General features: G+C 48.5%; 3 pseudogenes across 1 annotated transcript; all 3 read right to left on the bottom strand.

Moving 5' to 3' along the window:
• Nucleotides 1–517: 517 nt before the first annotated feature.
• Nucleotides 518–2911, bottom strand: LOC125505988 (UDP-glycosyltransferase 83A1-like; annotated as a pseudogene). The gene is made up of 2 exons (XR_015603527.1): nucleotides 2304–2911; nucleotides 518–2195 (listed from the first exon to the last, which is right to left on the bottom strand). The product of XR_015603527.1 is annotated as a UDP-glycosyltransferase 83A1-like (transcript).
• Nucleotides 2912–3633: 722 nt separating this feature from the next.
• Nucleotides 3634–6038, bottom strand: LOC125510651 (UDP-glycosyltransferase 83A1-like; annotated as a pseudogene).
• A 5892-nt stretch (nucleotides 6039–11930) lies between these two features.
• Nucleotides 11931–13111, bottom strand: LOC147972964 (UDP-glycosyltransferase 83A1-like; annotated as a pseudogene).
• Nucleotides 13112–19110: the final 5999 nt, after the last annotated feature.

Below are 19110 nucleotides of genomic sequence, written 5' to 3'. Positions count from 1 at the left end.
GTGGTTGTTACTAGCCATTTTTTGTATGCATGTGAAATTTAACATGCATTATATTTATATATAACTTCAACAAAATATTTCAAATGGCCGTGGCAACGCACGTGCGTTTTAGTAGTTATTCTAACACGCAGGAAGATCATGCCTTGAGCCTTGTGGACCATTTCACTAGTTTTTTTGTTGCTACTATATCAAACCATTATTTTTTGTTGCTACTCCCTCCGTTCCATATTAGTTGTCGCTAAACGGATATATCTAGCACCGAAATATGTCTACATACATCCGTTTCCGCGACAACTAATATGGAACGGAGGGAGTATATATCTAAGCTGTTTGACTTTTACTTTTGAGACCTTTTACAGTACATCAAGTCAATTTGGGCCGTTCATTTCTATGGTTTGAAGGGTCCAGATGAATCAATACTACACATAGTTTTGGGTAGTATATTTACTGATTAAGGGCATTTTGGGTACTTCAATGCTTATTGACAAAGGAAGCTGACGGCCTTAGATTCGTTCCCCAAGCTGGAATGTGCCCTGACACATCGATGTAGAAATGCTAACGTCGCTTGTAAACTCATCGCCGGCCGGATACACAATCACCTCACGCACGTATGCAACAAGAACACACATACACACACGAGATGTTTGTTGATGGTCACAAACACATATTATCCCTGTGATTTTCTTTATTGCATGAACTCACAGTGTGATTACAAGCTGGCCGGTGGCGACGAGTAGAGCTCCGCGAGGGCAGGATCGAAGATGGGCACCCGATGTTTTCCGTCACATTTCTGCCATGCCGTCAGGTGGCGCCGCGTCGCACGAGCCAGGCGGATCGACCAAGACGACGTTGAGCCACGACTCCCATGCACCAGTCAAGCGGCAGCGCCGACGTGTAAGCAGTCCACCAGATCGCCGTTCTCACCCACCTGGCTACAGAGGCCCGTCCGTCCGGGAATACTAATCTCCTCCTGCTGAATCGTGAGTGGATGCAACGGCTGCATGTGTGTAGACCTGAACATCGAACTCGATGAACACGAGCTTGGCGGCAGAGCGGGAGGAGAGCTGAGGAGACGCAGTGGGGGCTAGCGACGACCGTGAAATAGGAGGAGGCGAGGTCGTGGGGCAGCCTAATATGAAATTACCAAGCTGCCCTCAATCTAAATTCAGCGTTGAATCATATTAACCGTTGGATCTGCTTAATACTACCCCTTAAATTCGATAGTATGATGTACCGTAAAAACTCTCTTACTTTTTGTATATCAACGTAGATGTTCGGAGCCGTCCGATGTCTGGTGTCGTGATCACACGATGATGGGATGGGATCCCACCTCTCCGAGCAAGTTCACAAGCTTGAGAAGGCACTGATGCGAGGACCCTCCCTCTGCAATGCTCGCACAAGCCTTGTCCTTCCACGTCGCAGCCCTCGCCTTGACCCCCTGGTCGCCGAGCAGCCGCACCACCTTGCTCTCGATCTCCTCCTTGGTGATGACCCCTCGCTCGTCTCGGCAAAGCTTGATGCCGGTGCCCCACACGTTGCACACATAGCTTTGGTTGGCGAACTGGTCAGCGAAGTACGGCCAGCACAGGAACGGCACGCCGTGCAGCATGCCTTCCATGGTCGAGTTCCACCCGCAGTGCGACACGAAACAGGCGGCGGCAGGGTGCGAGAGCACGCGCTGCTGCGGCGCCCAGCCAACGACCAGCCTCTTGCCCTCGACGCGGCGCTTGAACGCGTCAAACCAACCTTTTATGGCTCCGGTGGTGAAATTTGGCCGGACGACCCACAGGAACGGTTGGCCGGAGAGTGCGAGCCCGTCGGCAAGCTCTTGGAACTGCCCGCGTCCAAATGCCCGAGCTCCCGAAGGCGACGTAGACGACGGAGCAGGGGGCCTGCGCGTCGAGCCAGGCGAGGCAGGTGAGGTCTTCGGGCAGGAAATGTCTGGCCGGCCTCGACGTCGGCGCTACCAGTGGGCCGAGCGGCAGCGCGTTCGGGAGCAGAGCCCGAGCGTCAGGTTCCATCTCCATGGAAGTGTTGCATATGATCGTCTCAGCTAGCGGCATCAACCGGTTGGTCCTGATGACGTTTTGGATGTTGGTTCTCCTCCTCTCAGGCATGCTGCCCAGGCTGACAAGGGATCTCGGCCGCGTCAACGGGCGGCATCAGTTGGACCCTCTCGTTCCTCTTCACGTTCCCTGCGTAACGTACGTGGTGTCCATGTTCATGGTGTACAGTCCACATACCAAGAAAAGACCAGGAAACCAACGAGTTACATGAAAATGGAAATTTTGATTTGCTCTTACCACTTTCATTAAGAACGTCGTCCTCGATCAGCTTTGGGAGCTTCAACCTGAGCGTGAACACGGCTGCAGAGTACGTAGAGAACAAGGCGACAGGGACACCCGCCGTGGTGGCCAGCTCCAGCGCCCAGCTCATGGACACGTCCACTATCATCCACTTCGTCTTCCTTGACCTGATCATCTCCTCGAGGCGGCCGGACATGGCGGCCGGCAGTCCCTTGACCAGCCCGCCGATGTCCGTATGGTCGTAGCCAGGCCCCAGGCCGTCTGGAATGGAGAGCATGTGAACTCCTCCTGGGATTGCTCCGTCCTCTTCCAAGGCTTGGAGGACGCGGCCGTGGTTGAACTCGGTGTTCACGAAGTCGATCTCGAAGCCGTGCTCGGCGAGCTTGCGGGACAGCTCCATGAGCGGGATGACGTGGCTCTGTGCAGGAAAGGGCAGCACCATGACACGAGGTTGAGCTTGAGCAGTAGCAGCAGCCATTGAGCTAGGTTGTTCGCGCTAGGATAGAGTATGCCTTGACAAATTTGCAAGAGCAAAGTTTGTCACTCTCAGCGCCTTTTCTTGTTAAAAAAGTTTGTCACTCTCCCTGTGGACGAGGACGACAGGGTTGCCCACACATGTGCATATATAAGTGTCTGCCAGACTAATTGATGTTGCATCAGGGATTGCATCAACTCATCTCTAGTCAACTGACCACATGTTTGTCTTCTTTAAAGAAAAGGTTATCCGGGTAATGACTCATATGATCCTGTTGATAAAATTTTATGTGGAGTGGAGTGTGGACCAAGTTGTTGTCTCTATCATGTTGGAATATGTATATATTTCAGTTGTTAGGGATTGTTCGAAATTAGATAGGAATTCTTTTCATCTTATCTTTAGGAGGCTTTTTACCCACGAGGCTCAATACAACACACAACCCATTGTGTTGAGTCTCTCACCTCTAATCCTCTTACAATTTGATCTCCTTATTTTGGAAAAAAGATGACTGTAGCTGAATTTTGTACCCGCAACCGCAACTAATCACTGGAATGTAAATGATTTGTGTGTTGGCTCATGGAGCTTTGTTGCGGTGGCCAGCCAAGTGTTGTGGCTGGTGGCCTTCTTCGGTGACATCGCGGCATGCGGGGTCAGCGCAATCTACAACACACATTACTTGTCCTGCTTTTGCGGCCATGATGTCCCGTGCCATCCAAGTGTGCAACGTCGTGTTCTTCATATGGATCCTCGGCTCCGGGAAGACGGTGGACAAGCTGCCACCGTCCAAAGGCAAATGGTGCCGCCGGCTGCACTTGGCCAACATCGATAGGGAGGGGGCATTGCCCCCTCCGTGCTATGTTTGTTCAATAGTTGTTTAACATTGAGCGCGTGTCTCTTATAATTATTATTTATATTATATAATTACATATACATGATAAATTCATAAACGAGTAACAAACAGCGGCTACAACAAGACGATCGAAAGGAGAACACCTAAAACCTAACAACGCGAGCACACGGGATCCGCAAATACTAACAACTGATGCGAGCACACAGAATCCACAAAAAACTACACGAGCCACGAAGCAGAACCAACTGCTAAATACTCAAATAAGAACAAAATCTACAACACAAACGCACGAACACACTACTACCAACAAACCCCAGACCTAGATCTGGAAGCTGCACAACCACAATCATGAAAAATCGCACGCGTGAAGAGAGAGATAGAGAGAGACAAAAACTAACCAGGGAAGCAGGGAATCGAAGAGGAAGATCAAGATTCACCAGAGAGGGATCTCAAAAACGCAAGGAACCCAAGGGAATCGCCTCGACTCCTTCGCCTCTCGAACACCTCCTCTGCCACTCCGTCCTTTCGAAACAATACCACCCAAATGAAATGGGGGAAAAAAATTCAAAAGGAAACACGGGGGAGACTGTAACGGACAGACCCGCAATAAACCCGCGCCGGCCAAAATAAAACCGCACCAGACCAGACATGACAAAAGAAACCCACGACTGAAAACAACAACTCTCAGCGCGAATCTCAGCGTGAGATCAGACAGGCACAAACTCGAATGATAGCCAATTGAAAAACACTCGAGTGAAAAATAGCAAATCCGTTTGTTTTTGCGGTGGCCGGTCTGTGCTCCGAGTCGGCCGTTCCGTCAAAACACCTCACGCGTGAGATCCTTGTCAAGCAGGCCGTGCCATCCATTTTGATAGCGTGTCTCTCTCTAATGATGCAGTTCATAGCCGAGAAGGACTGGTTTCTTCCCCCGTGCATCGGACAGCACAACAGTTTCGAGGTTAAGAAGTAACAATATCGATCGATCATTGTTGTCTTAGCAAGCTGACAAGCTTGAGCAAGTTCCCATGCGAGGACCCTCCCTCCCGGATGCTGCCGCACGCGACCTCCTTCCACGCCGCCGCCCTCGCCTTGACCCCCTCGTCATCACTGAGGAGCCGCGCGACCTTGCTCCGGACCTCCTCCTTTGCGCCGATGCCCCACATGTTGCACACGTAGCTCTGGTTGCAGAACTGGTCGGCGAAGTAGGGCCAGCACAGGAACGGCACGCCGTGCAGCTCGCCCTCCACGGTCGAGTTCCACCCGCAGTGCGACACGAAGCATGCCACGGCCGGGTGCGAGAGCACCCGCTGCTGCGGCGCCCAGCCCACCACCAGCCCCTTCGCCTCCACGCGGCGCTTGAACGCGCCGAGGTCGAACTGATCCTGTCCTGCTCCGATGGTGAAGTCTGGCCGGACCACCCACAGGAACGGCCGGCCAGAGAGCGCGAGACCGTCGGCGAGCTCTGGGAACTGCGTCGTGTCCAGGAAGCCGGAGCTGCCGAAGGCCACGTAGACGACGGAGCCGGGGGGCTGTTCGTCGAGCCAGGCGAGGCAGGCGAGGTCCTCGGGCAAGAAGTGTCCGACCAGCCTCGGCGTGGGCGCCACCAGCGGGCCGAGAGGCAGAGCGTTCGGGAGGAGGGCCAGAACGTCGGGCTCCAACTCCATGGAAGTGTTGCAGATGACCACCTCGGCGAGTGGCCATCGTCAGGTTGGTCTTGAGGACGTTCTGGATGTTGTTTCTGCGCCTCTCAGGGGCGCTGGTGCTGGCCAGGCTGACCCAGGGGATCTCCGACGCGTCGATGGGCGGCACCATTTGGATCTTCCCCTCCCCCTTTACATTCCCTAAATAAATTGGCTCCATATTCTCAGTTGATCTTAACCATACCAAGAATGAAAATGTTTGATTTGTTCTTACCACTTTCATCAAGAACGCCATCCTCTATCAATTTGGGGAGCTTCATCCTGAGAGCAAACACGGCTGCAGAGTACGTCGAGAACGAGGCAACGCGGGCACCCGCGGCGGTGGCCACCTGCAGTGCCCAGGTCATGGACACATCCACGATCACCCACCTAATATTCCTGGATCGGATCATCTCCTCGAGGCGGCCGGACATGGCGGCTGGCAGGTCCTTGACAAACTTGCCGATGTCGGCGTGGTCGTCTCCGGGGCCCAGGCCGTCCGGAATGGTGAGCACGTGGATCCCATCAGGAATTGCTCCCTTCTCTGCCATTGCTTCCATGACGAGGTCGTGGTTGAACTCGGTGTTCACGAAGTCTACCGTGAGGCCGTGCCCAGCGAGCTTGCGAGACAGCTCCATGAGCGGGATGACATGGCCCTGTGCGGGGAAGGGTAGCACCATGACACGAGGTTGAGCAGCAGCACCAGCAACCATGGAGGCTGTCTAGAATAGTGTGTGAGCTCAAGAAGTTTGCAAGTTCAAAGCTTGACACTCCGTGTGGAAAGAGATAACCCATCACGTGAGCGTATTTGAAGGGGTGCACACAATTATTTGATATTCGTCAGCGCTTGTGTCAGCAGATTCCCAGTCTGATGACCATATGTTTATCTTTAATTAAGCAGCGGTTATCTTGGGTTTTGTTTCACGGCAAAACTTGTAATCTATTCATCATCAATCAAACACCAGAAATAATAAAAATTACATCTAGATCAGTAGACGACCTAGCGACGACTACAAACACTGAAGTGAGTCAAAAGCGTGCTGCCATCATCACTACTCCCTCGCCGAAGCTAGACAATTTTTTTTATTAGACAGTTGGGAAGTCATCGCGCTAAGGCCCTATAAGATCAGCGCACCAGAACAACAACCGTCGTAGATGAAGAGAAGTGTAGACTGGAAGGATCCAATCTAACAACACATTGACATAGACGAACAAAGACTGAATCCGAATGGATCCAACAAAGACAACTACCGACTAAATCCTGTGAGATCCAACCTGAAGACACATTAACGTAGACGAACAAAGACCGGATCAGAGCAGATCCAACAAAGACAACCACTGACTGAATCCCGCGAGATTCACCGGAGACACATCTCCACACACACTCTCCGATGATGCTAAACGCACCACCGGAATGATGGCTAGGCGGGGAGAAACTTATTCCATCTTCAAGGAGCCGTCGTCGTCTCGTCCTCCTGTACATAACACAAACCTTAGCAGAACTCAAGGAAACATATAAAAATAAAGCCCTCCCGCCGGCAAGAACCGGGATCCACCTGTTTAGCGGCACCGCCGATGGGAGGCAGAAATTGTTTGAACGAGGCCCTCTTTGAAGTGGTGTGCGTGTGGTATCTTGTGTGTGCTGGTCAGCGGCTGTGATGGTTTTCGTCCGGTTTTCCATGATCAACTGGGCAATTTAGTTTTCGTCTGGTTTTCTTAATTAACTGGTCAACTTTTTTCTTCTTAATGAATGCATGATAACTGCCATTTTGAAAAAAAAAATCAGAAATGTTATCCATATTGTTGTCTTTTTATCTTTTTAATTTTCCATTTCTAAAACGAGGCATATATATTTTTGAAACAACGAGCCTTCTCATTGAAAACCACCAACAAGTTTTACAGTCACTCGAAAGAAAAAGCAAGAGAGAGAGAGAGAGAGACGTAACGATTTCTAGATCACTTCCCACAAACCGTCCGAGAAGACTTTAGGGCTAGCTGTAAAAGCGACCAGAAAATCTTGATCTTAGGTCATGGTCAGTAGTTAGTCATGTAGTCACTCTCTAAAAGCAATTAGAGTTGGACCAAGAAGCAACATAAAAGCTTGTCCCCTTGCGCTTTCGAACGGCTGCCTAGAGAGGTAAAATTTAACAATAGCTAATTCATCTGCTCTTTTAATTGTACAAAATCACAGTCTGATATAGACAGCTTGTCGGGTGTGATCGACATGTTTAGTTTCGTGTTCTGTTTTTGGGGCATTCCTAACCATTAAAAGCAGTCACCGATTCTAAGGAGCTTCAAAATGTTGGTTCTTAAAAGGCTGAGCAGCGCCAAATTGGATGAAAATGGCAGATGCTTTTGTTTAGGTGTAGTTCGCTGACCTCTCAATCGGCTTAGGGCATCCGATGACACTAAACTAGGGGTTGGGGCGCCACCTCATGGCGCCTCCTGAGAGAAAGTTCGGCGGTGTCTGGTAGGTGGCCGCATCTTTCACTTGCTTTCTGGGGTCTGGGCAACACATGCACTGACAAATGTTGCTGAATTGATGAAAGCAGCTAAATTACTTAGCATTGGTACATGCATATACACCCTTTTCACTTCTCGTAGCACATGCCAATGGATAGCAATAAAATAACACTGAAAGAAGCATGCTGTCGCTTCTTGAAAAACAAAGATACAACACAGAAGTATAGTGCACCTACAAAACTGATCATGTAAGCTACACTTATGAAAAGAGAGCAAATAGCACATCAAAAGTAGATGCCCGGAATGACAGGTTGAAAAGCTAGATCAGCACGGACGAGGGCGTCACATGCCGGCAGCACCATTAGTTGCGTGGTGCTGGTTGGACGTCGGCGAGAATGGTGGTGTTTGATCCCGCCGAGCTAAACAAAGAAAGATGCTCTCAAATTGTGTGGTTAGAATAAAATGTTAAGTGAGGTTTGACAAAAAAGCAGAGCTAAACACAAGAAGATTGCACTAAGTGAGATAAAGTAAACAATGAAAGTTGAAAGTTAAGCAAACAATAATAGAATTTAGGTTGTAGATTACAAGATTATCATAAACTGCAGGGGATGAAAAGCAAATCCTATCCAGTTAGAAACAATCATACACTCAATGACAAGCATTGAAAGTGTCAAGTGAAGAATTGTCAGTTTGGTGGTGCCTGATGAAATATTCCCATGGTATTTTATAAATGCTTGATGGATCAGATTAGTTTATGCTGTCAACACTGGAAATTATACATGAAGAAAAAAATACACAAATGATCAATATTAAAAATTTGTCCTTAGTGTTGTAGAGTTTGTGCGGGGTATAAAAATAGTAGTACCAAAGCCCTATCTAATTTTCCAAGTAGTCGGTAATATATTTCACATAAGGATAACAAAATTCATGGATCTACTATTGGGAGTAGCTCAAGGACTAAAAACCAACATAGTTTGAAGAAATGTAGTCATGTGGTAAGAGAAATTAGTCAATACTGCAGTGGATGAATTTAACTGTAAAATGCAAGACGAATATATAGTGCAGTAGATGAAAACGAAACGCCGAGTTAGAAGTTTCTTGTCATTGTGAAAACAAATTCTTAAAGACACTAGTTTCAAGCTGCAATACATAAAATACTTGATGACTGATGAACAAACATAAGAGAGTTAAGGTACCATGACCAGGAGTCGCGGGGAAGTGAGTTCTCTGGCTACCAAGTCAATAGCTTTAGGAACACATGCTACATCCTGATTATGAAATGATATCTTCGCCAGTTATCAGTCACCACAGTAGAATAGCTTAACTATGAAATATTGTGGTTTCTGTGTATAATAACGCCAACTTGTCCAATCTAGCAATAACTGATAAGTGAAGTGCATGGTTTAAGTTATTACCAGAAAAAGGAAAGCTAGTAACTTCATTTGCATGTATTCCCAACCAAGAGATAACAGAAAAATAATTTTTTTGCGGGGCAGTAAAATAAAACTTGCACATAACAGGAAACACATCATGCATAACAGGCTTGCTTATAAAAACATAAATGATACTTCAGCCAAGAAAAAAAATAGATGATACTTACAGTCGAGGTATGATTCCAAAAATGCCTTTGTTACTATGAACATCCTTGAAAGTGGAGATCGATTTGATTCAGTCAAATTCATTTACGAGGGGATCTGCACAAAGTATACCATAATTCAGGCACTAATATGATTACTAATGCAAATAGAAAATATTTTCTGGTGCTATCAGAATTTGAATAATCAAAAAATTGAATTACATGGTCATGATACTGCATTATTAGTAACCACGATGATGAACGGAATCGGCACCGAGTGACAAGTAGTGGTAAAGAGGAGAAAATTAGAAGTAGGAGAAGAACGAACCATCATCGAAACTCACAAGTCATTCTCACCGGCTTGGTAAAGATTCCCATGAATCAACCACCGAGGTGACAATGACAATTAGGTACAGGAGAGTGTGGGCTTAGTAACGATTCCTATGAATCAACCACCGAGTTTCAAATTAAGAACAGGCGGGCACATGATCCAGCCAGCCTGCAGGTTGTCGATCCTCCAGAATCCAACCTGCAAAACCAAGCACCCATGACAGCTCTAGTAGCATGGGCAGGCCAACAACCTGCAACAGCAAGAAGATAGAATAGTGACATTAACACTGAAAAAATAAACAAGTATCCATCTGAACCCCAACCTTTCTCCTCTTTCCACTAGTCTGGGAAAACTTCTTCGTTATGAAACAACATTAGAAAACTCACAACCTGAGAGAACAAACATGCCATACTTAGTAGCAAAACACTATTTACTCTAATTGTTATGCCAAAATCAAAACAGGTACACAAAGTAGTAGTACTCCGTCAAACAGAACAAAACGTAATAGCTACAGCCTACAGGAGAGCAGGTAGTCGGGTACTCACGGGCCGCGTGGCGTTGTAGCTGTCGTCGCTGTCATACCCATCCCCATTCATGCTGAGGGTGTGGAGCCGTGCAACAGCGTGGCGGCGGCATAGGTCGCCCAGCTGTTCATGGAACTGCCGAGCTGCTATGGTGCGGCCGACGACATCCTCGCCTCTCTGACGGTAGCAGGGACCGGGACGGGCGCTGCATCCCGATCAGGCCTCAGCTCCCATCCTCCTATTGCTCTGGTGGATTACCCTGCAGGATGCACCGAAAAGCTTTGTCATCTCAAGCATCAACATGAACTCATTGAAGCACACGTATAACATAGGATTGAACTGAAGGTTAGCACCACAGATGCACATGACTAAACTAAAATATATATAACACTACTTATGCAAACACCACGGCAGCATGCAGCAATTCAGCTGAAGGCTTAGTATTCTTATGTTGCGAACATCTAAAAACTTATTCCCAGATGTCATTATATTCCTTAATCAGACAGTGGTCCATTTTATAAGGGAGAAATTGCGTCTGTTTTCATCGAAGAACTACAACATTAACGAAACCAGAGTGTACCAGTTTCTGTAATAGTACCGATTTAATCCTCCTGGAAGCTTGCGGATCCGGCTTCACTGCACTCTTCGGACTGCGCCAGCTCGCTATCCCTGCTATTGGCATCTTACGCAGTGGTGCCGCCGCCATCCAAATGCACCGGCACTGACGAATCTTGTCTCCTCGTCGGCTACCCACATCGCTTATCTCGTTCAGATTCGAGCCCGCTGGCCAACTACATCCGAGGGAAGGGATGGAAGAGGCGAGGAAGTCGTTTACCTTCATGGGGAAGGCAAATCCTCCTGGGGGAGGTGTTATCTGGCCACGAACGAGGCGCTCCTGCCCAACCCATTCACATCCAATCGGAACTGAAAGCACTATTCGTGCATTGGCATGTACTGAAGCTGACGTGGACACGGCAAGCGAGCGCACATTGCGCGACTGTTAAAGGGTTCCATGTCCGTAGACAGCAGTGCCGGCCATGCAACCGTCGACACCAAATGCCACCCCTCAGTTTCTTTTACACTCAAGCTACTGAAAATAATCAAAGATAAGCAGCTCAATTCTTTCATAGATAAAATATTCCAATGCAACAACAATTAAAATATAAATACTACAATTTAAACATAAAGTTTTGAAATAAAATAGATTAAATTTGAATTCAAATTATCCAAATCGTCCTCATTATCGGCGTTTCAAGACGAATCCATGAACTCGGCTCGCCCAAATCCATTGTGTTTCCCACTCAAAATAGAGTTCGGCTATACGTATGACACTTGACGTACAATTTTTGTCCTAACACATCAGTTCGAACCGTTTGTTGGGCATCATACTAGGATTGAAAAGAAACGCGCATGCAGTAATTTTGCTCAAAAATATGATAAAGATCTTCTAGAGAAAACATAAAAAATTATTTTGATATATCAAAGGCCATTCTTTTTCTGATAGAACACTTTTATTAACTCAAAAATACCAAAACGCCATAGGATAGTCTTTTTGTAGTAATTCCCAACATGAAAAAAGAACTCATTCTAACACGGAGGCAGATCATGCCATGCTCACCACTTCACTATATACTTACTATAAAACTAAATCTAAGCCGTTTGAGTTTCTTTTATTATATTTGTTGACGTAGAGGTTCGGAGCCGTCCGATGTCTTAGTGTCGTGATTCACGCAGTGATGGGATGGGATCCCTGCTCTCCTAGCAAGTTCACAAGCTTGAGAAGGTACCCATGCACGGACCCGCCCTCTGCAATGCTCGCACATGCCCTGTCCTTCCACGTGGCCGCCCTAGCCTTGCCCCCCTCGTCTCCGAGAAGCCGCGCCACCTTGCTATCGATCTCCTCCTTCGCGACGACCTCTTGCTCGTCTCGGCAAATCTTCATGCCCGTGCCCCCACACGTTGCAGACGTAGCTCTGGTTGGCGAACTGGTCGATGAAGTACGACCAGCAGAGGAACGGCACGCCGTGCAGCATGCCTTTCATGGTTGAGTTTCACCCGCAGTGCGACACGAAGCAGGCGATGGCGCGGTGCGAGAGCACGCGCTGCTGCGGCGCCCAGCCCATGATCAACCCCTTGCCCTCGACGCGGCGCTTGAACGCGCCGAACCAATCTTCTGTGGCTCCGGTGGTGAAGTTTGGCCGGACAACCCACATGAACGGTCGGCCGGAGAGCGCGTGCCCGTCGGCAAGCTCTTGGAACTGCGTCGCGTCCAAGACGCCGGAGCTCCCGAAGGCAACATAGACGACGGAGCCGGGAGCCTGCGCGTCGAGCCAGGCGAGGCAGGTCAGGTCTTCCGGCAGGAAATGTCCGACTGGCCGTGACGTCGGCGCTACAAGTGGGCCTAGCGGCAGCGCGTTCGGGAGCAGAGCGAGAGCATCAGGTTCCATCTCCATGAAGCTATTGCAGATGATCTTCTCAGCTAGCGGCATCAACCGGTTGGTCCTCAGGACATTCTGGATGTTGGTTCTGCGCCTCTCGGTGATGCTTCCAAGGCTGACCCAAGGTATTAGAGTATATTCGTCCGGTTCAATTTTTGGTAGTCTTGAATTGTAATCTATCCCTATGCTGCGACCTTACCCCTCCTTCGTGGAGGTCCGCTCCATCTTGCAGTTTGAGGCACAGAACCAGGCGCGCAAGGCGACGCGTCCTCCCCAGGTGTTTCACGTCGCCCGACCCTCTGCACCATCTGTGCGTCTCCATCGCCTGCTCCATCGATGCCTACATCCTCGGCTTCTCCAGGATGGCGCCCGAGTCCTAACTATCGGGCCAAAAACCCCGTCTACCAGCCGCCGCAGCCTCGACCTGCTGCTCCACCACCATCGGCTGCATCACCGGCACCTCCTCCATCGGCCACTACTCCCGTGTCTTGGCACCCTCACCAAGACACCTGGACTGGTCTAGTTCAGGCGTGGCCCATGCCCTGGTCGGCGTTGTCTCCATACAGCGCTCCTCCCGCGTACACCGGCAACTGGAGCCCGGGCCTTCGCCCTGCTACCGGTGCTCCCGGCCTCCTTGGTCCATGGCCACTACCTCATGTCTACACTACCACAACCTCTCCATCACCAGCCGTCCAAGGATCACCTCATGGCTACCTGTCGGTCCCCTATGCGCCCTACGCCTACGGCCCTGCTTCACCCATGCCGTACGCGCACGCGCCTGCGCCCGGACCGCCAGCTCCTCCACCACAGCCAGCCTGCGATCAAGCTGCCTTCATTGCCGCCATGAACAACTTTACACTCAATAACCAAGGTACGGATTGGATTTCGATTCCGGTGCATCCTCGCATATGTTTTCAAATATGGATATTCTGTCAGCTTGTCTTCCTTCCGCTTATTCTTCCATCACCATAGGCGACGGCTCCCTTGTTCCCGTCTCTTGCACCGGTCACTCTTCTATACAAACAGATCATGCCAATTTTCAACTCCGCAATATTCTTGTTGTTCCTTCTTTTATCAAAAACCTTATTTCTGTTTGCCAATTTACCATCGATAATCTTGTCATTCTAGCATTTGATCCTTTTGGTCTACCTGTGAAGGATCTGAGAACGGGGACACTTCTCGCTCGCTACAATAGCACGGACGATCTCTATCCACTTCATGGCGCGCCTGCACCCTCTCCTCGCGCCATGATGGCTTCAGTTGATCTGTGGCATCGTCGGCTCGGTCACCCCAATAATTCAACGCTGTCATCTCTACTACAAGAATTTTCTATTCCTAGCATTAGTGTGCCACATGATTCTTCTCTTTGTAAAGCATGCCAATGCAACAAACATGTTTGGCTTCCTTTTGGAACATCATCTACTGTTAGAACTTTTCCTTTTGAGCTTTTACATTGTGATCTATGGACCTCTCCTATTCCTAGTGTATCTGGATATAAATATTATCTTGTGATTTTAGATGATTATTCTCACTACATATGGACGTTCCCTCTACGCGCTAAATATGATGTACATCAACTTTTTCTCAGCTTTCTCACCTATGTCCAAACACACTTTGGCCTACCTACTCGCTTTATCCAATGTGACAATGGGCGCGAGTTCGACAGCGTCACCAACCGCACATTTTTCCTGTCCCATGGCATTATTCTACGCTTTTCTTTTCCCTATACCTCCTCTCAAAAAGGGAAGGCCGAGCGCTCTCTTCGTTCCATCAACGATATCCTAGGCACTCTACTTAACCAAGCATCTCTTCCTCCCCGTTTTTGGGTCGAAGCTCTGCGCACTGCTACTCCTCTTCTTAACATCCGCCCCACCAAAATGTGTCCTCGCTATACACCCTTTCAATCTCTTCTTCTATCTGATCTCGACTACCTTTCTCTTCGGGTATTTCGTTGCCTATGCTTTCCTAACATCACATCCATCACAGCTCACAAACTAGCCCCACGATCTCTAACCTGCATTTATCTTGGCCTCTCCGATGATCACAAAGGGCATCGCTGTTTCGATCCCTCTTTCGGTCATATGTTTATGTAACGCCCACGATGCGGCTATATCTCCTACGTGTCGAGGCATGACTTAGAGGCATAACCGCATAGTGGTTTTGTCGCAAGAGGGGTAATCTTCACACAATCCCATGTAATAAACAAGAAAGGGATAAAGAGAGTTGGCTTACACTCGCCATGCCACACAATACATAAATAATTCATACATCATCCAAAATACACACATAGACTGACTACGGTCAAATCCAAAAGAAAAGGAAGATAAACCCCAAATGCTAGATCCCCGATCGTCCCAACTAGGCTCCACTACTGATCATCAGGAAACGAAACATAGTAACAACCAAGGTCCTCGCCGAACTCCCACTTGAGTTCGGTAGCATCACCTGCACTGGTATCATCGGCACCTGCAACTATTTTTGAAGTAACCATGAATCACGAGGACTCAACAATCTCACACCCGCGAGATCAAGACTATTAAAGCTTATGGGTAGGATAAGGTAATGAGGTGGAGCTACAGCAAGCGCTAAGCAAATATGGTGGCTAGTATACGCAAATAAGAGTAAGATGAGAAGCTACGCAACAGTCGTGAAACTAGGAGCGATCAAGAAGTGATCCTGAAACTACTTACGTTCAAACATAACCCAAAACCGTGTTCACTTCTCGGACTCCGCCGAAAAGAGACCATCACGGCTACACACGCGGTTGATTCATTTTAATTAAGTCAAGTGTCAAGTTCTCTACAACCGGATATTAACAAATTCCCATCTGCCACATAACTGCGGGCATGGCTCTCGAAAGTTTATACCCTGCAGGGGTGTCCCAACTTAGCCCATTACAAGCTCTCATGATCAACGAAGGATATTCCTTCTCCCGGAAAGACCCGATCAGTCTCGGAATCTCGGTTACAAGACATTTCGACAAAGGTAAGACCAGCAAGACCGCCCGATTGCCGACAAATCCTGATAGGAGCTGCACATATCTCATTCTTAGGGCACACCGGATGAACACTACGTACAACAACCGAAGACCCCAGGTGAAGGGGTGGCACCGCAAGTGGCTCTAGGTTGGACCAGCACTTAGAGGAGCACTGGCCCGGGGGGTTAAAATAAAGATGACCCTCGGGTATGCAGAACCCAAGGGAAAAGGCTTAGGTTGGCAAATGTAAAACCAAGGTTGGGCCTTGCTGGAGGAGCTTTATTCAAAGCGAACTGTCAAGGGGGTCCCATAACCCCAACCGTGTAAGGAACGCAAAATCAAGGAACATAACACCGGTATGACGAAAACTAAGGCGGCAAGAGTGGAACAAAACACCAGGCATAAGGCCGAGCCTTCCACCCTTTACCAAGTATATAGATGCATTAATTAAATAAGAGATAATGTGATATCCCAACATATCCATGTTCTAACATGGAACAATCTTCTAGCAACGCTATAAGAGGGGCTGAGCAAAAGCGGTAACTTAGCCAAACAACGGTTTGCTAGGAAGGTGGGTTAGAGGCTAGACATGGAAATATGGGAGGTATGATATAACAAGTGGTAGGTAGCGCGACATAGCGATAGAACGAACAACTAGCAAGTAAAGATAGAAGTGATATCGAGTGTAGTGGTCATCTTGCCTGCAATGTTCTCAGAGTTGTCGAAAGCTTGCTCCTCGTTAGCATACTCAACAGGTTCCTCGATCACGTACTCGTCTCCCAGCTCTACCCAAAGCAAGAACACAAGCAATGGAAAAACAATCAATCACGGTGCAATGCACAAGCAACATGATGCAATACATGGCATGATATGCAAGATATGATGTGCAATGCATAAGGGTACGCCGGAAGGAAAAGGATGATCGAGGCATCAACTTGGCAAACCAAGTATGCCGCTGTAAAGATGAGGTGATTTCGGTCGAAATCGATATAAGGATCACCGGAAATGGATGGACGGTTTGCAAAAGACAAGCAATACAAGAATGATGCAAATCTTCGAATAACAGCATCATAGCACTTAGAATGCAACAAGAAACTATGCTACAACACTCCAACATGGCAACAAAGCACATGACCATAAAGTACACATGAAGCTCTACAAATCATGAACACTAAGCTCCTGCTAGTTCTCACTAGAACAAGCTCAAAATAGCATGGCAAAAATGCAAATGATATCAGCTTCACAGACTTAGAGAAATTACTAAACAGGTCAAAACAGCATCATATAGCAATATTTAGAGCAGGCAAACGACATGCTACAGGAACATAACATGGAAAACAAAGGCATGTCATGCTAGTACTAAATACATAGAACAAAACTTCCTTACTGATCTTTAACCCAAGAGGCATGGAAAATAGTGTGGCACCCTTGCAAACATGGCAAGTTATATGCACAGTTTCAGACTAGAAGAAAAACAGAGCGTGGCATAACAGATTCATGATAGCAACTTTACAAGCTCAATTCACTCACCACAGGGCATTACATGGCATGACAAGGTAACCAACATGAAGTAGACATATTCAAGAAGCTAAGCATGGCAAGATCAAGCTCATAGGGTACTTGGATCACTAGCAACACCCATGGCAAAGTTGAATAACATGTTAATTATCTGCCAGGAACAATATTTAGCAAAAGTTGAGCAAGGAAATGAGATGCTAGAGTGATCCATAGTTGCAACCAGAGGCATGAATGGATAGAGCAATACCACATCTACAAAACATGCTTACTGAACTATCTCAAAATGTGCATGGATCTCATGGTAGAAAAAAGTTTACATGGCATCAAAATATAACAGGAAAATGACTTGGCAAAAAGACTGTCTGAAAACAACAACATTATGAAGCCTACTTTGCATGCTTGTTCTAGTCAGCACATAGATCACAAAATACAATACTTTCACCCCTGTAAAGATGGCATGATGGAGCTCGTAAAACATGTAGACATCATGCTCATAGGATGCACACAGAAAATGCAACGAAAATAACAAATCACAAGTTCTGCTAAGATCCAGCAGACAACATCATATAGCACTTTTGCAACAATGATAATGGCATCAATATGGGCAGTAAGATGCATGCAAATGACACTAACATGAAGAGCATCACAAGACGAACATTTTTATATATCGTATGCATGATTCGCAGCTACAGACAAGGAGATATGGCATGATAAAGGGGGCACCAAAATATTAGGGATTTTCGAGACAATGAAAATCGGGTCAACCTTTTCCCAGATCTAGGGTTTGCGCAGATGTCGAGGTTTGTCGGGGAGTCGCCGGACTTGACGCGACGGTGGCCGGAGCTGCGGGCGAGGAACTCCGGCAGGCGGTGGCCGAAGTTGATGGGGCGGCGTCTCGGCGACAAGGTGGCGGAGGAGGCGCGGCGAGGCGGCGGCGGTGCCCGTTGGACCTCGCGATGACGGCGGACGGGCGGCGCTGACCGCCGAGGTCGCTGCCGGGCGGCGAACTTGCGGCGGCGCATGGAGGAGCGGGGCGGTGAACTTGCGGCGGCGCGGGGAGGAGCGGGCGGCGCCGGCGAGGCACCGCAGCGGAGCACGCGCGGGGGCGGGAGGCCAGATCGGCGGCGCGATGGGCTCGGGGGCCGTGAGTGGGCCGCGGCGGCAGGGACGGCCGGCGTGCCACGTGGCGGTTCCTGATTGGCGCGGGCGCGGCGGCGGTTTTCGTCCGGTGGCACCCGGACGTGTCCGGCGGCGCGAAGGGACCTAGGCTAGGGTTTGATATGCGAAATTTCGGGGGAGAGGCACATATTTATAGGTAGAGGGAGTTAGGAGTGTCCAAATGAGGTGCCGTTTTTGCCCACACGATTGTGATCCAATGACGGAGAGCATGGAGGGGGGTTTAGATGGGCTAGTGGGCTGTTTTGGAAGGGTGTTGGGCTGCAACAAAAGAGGGCTTTTGCGGTTACCCGGTTAACCGTTGGGGCATCAAGCGACCTCCAAGTGGAACGAAATTTGACAGGCGGCCTACCGGTGATGTACCAAGGCCACTCGACAAATCTCGACCCATTCTGAGAACGTTTTTCTCCCGCTCACGAAACGAGATTAGAGGGGTGCAATAGGTGCATGTGGGAGTGTCGGATTGCGAAACGGACAACGGGGAAAATGACCAGATGCATGAGACGAACATGAATGCAAATGAGATGCACATGATGACATGAGATGAAATGCATGACATGAACAAGATGCAAAACAAAGACAAAAACCCAATCACGAATGGAATATCATAACTCATAGCCGAAAATGGCAAGAGTCGGAGTTACAGATAAGGAAAGTTACATCTGGGGTGTTACAACACTCCACCACTACAAGAGGATCTCGTCCCGAGATCTAGGACTGAAAGAACTCCGGATATTCGGAACGGAGGTGGTCCTCACGTTCCCAGGTGGCTTCTCGATCGGAATGGTGCGACCACT

Source organism: Triticum urartu, chromosome 5A, assembly GCF_056163025.1.
Source record: "Triticum urartu cultivar PI428250 chromosome 5A, HENAU_Tu73, whole genome shotgun sequence".
NCBI classification, from domain to species: domain Eukaryota; kingdom Viridiplantae; phylum Streptophyta; class Magnoliopsida; order Poales; family Poaceae; genus Triticum; species Triticum urartu.
The sequence above is the reverse complement of the archived record's forward strand: the minus strand, read 5'-3'. Positions and strand labels throughout refer to the sequence as shown.